Source organism: Marmota flaviventris, chromosome 16 (genome assembly GCF_047511675.1).
Source record: "Marmota flaviventris isolate mMarFla1 chromosome 16, mMarFla1.hap1, whole genome shotgun sequence".
Classification (NCBI taxonomy): Eukaryota; Metazoa; Chordata; class Mammalia; order Rodentia; family Sciuridae; genus Marmota; species Marmota flaviventris.
In genome coordinates this window covers 61,675,178-61,676,300 of record NC_092513.1, presented here as the reverse complement: position 1 = coordinate 61,676,300, position 1,123 = coordinate 61,675,178, and positions in this window count along the sequence as shown.

The window sequence follows — 1,123 nt, the reverse complement described above, 5'->3', positions numbered from 1 at the left end:
GGCAGTGCATTTGGGGTTCCATCCCCAGCACCACCACCACCACCACCACCACCAAAGGAAAAAAAAAAAAACTGTTAAAACATTTTTCAATTTGTGATATCATGCTTGCATTTGCAAAGCAAATATTTCCCTCATAAATGTAAACTTCTACGAGCTCACCTTGGGAGCGATGACAGACTTTTACAGATCAGGTTGTAGTGAAACAGACACGCACTATGCATTACCAAACCTAGTTCTAAATACAGCTGAAATTTGGTGGGCAACGTGATCATTCTGTGCAAGTGTGCCAGCTCCTATCATATTTAGAACCCTGTGTTCCGATGTGCTCAAGTTCACGCTGAGGAATTTGCTAAACAAATCCCTGGCAAGGCATGAACCCAGTGATTTGTAGGCATGAATCCTTTCAAACACAAAAGGCAAAACATAACACTGAGTCCTTAATTCCTAAACTTTCAGAATTTCAGTCTCCTAATCAGTTTGTTGACTCACTTGCTTCCTCAAAGGCGCTTGCCATTTATTACTTAAAATTTTAAAAGTAAACGGAATAAAAATTTCTGAGCTTTGAGAGGCAGCAATGGAGTTAAGATAACTCATTTCCTGTGTTTCCGTGGAAAGTGCAATACACACGAGACACGAAAAGACCAAGCAGCAACACGGTGCCCGGGGGCTTCCACCCCTGAGTGGTGTTTATGCTCGAAAGTAGGTTTAGACTAGAACCTATCATTGGCACCGCGTGATGCGGGAGCCTGGCTTCAGGACCTCTGCGGGCCCTGGCCAGACTTTTGAGTTTAGCACAGAGATTCAAGAAAGTATAGAAAGTATAGGAAGAGACAGACATCTAATAAAAGTGCATGGTGTTTGGGGACTATGTACAGTTAAAGTAGGGAAAGGAGTGAATAGAGAGAGGATGAAAGAAGCAGAAAAGACAAAACAGCCAACAGAAACAAACAGGGAAGCAAGAGCTAGCGAATTGGAGGAAGCAGGAAAAGAGCAGAAAAGCCAGAAGGCAACAGAGCAGACCTCAGCTGCAGGACCGCAGTCCTCCAGTAGGCAGGGGGCGCACGCGCGCCTCCTCGCGGCCCCGCCCCTTGGCGCCTGCGCTTCCTGCCCCTCCTCGTCCGGG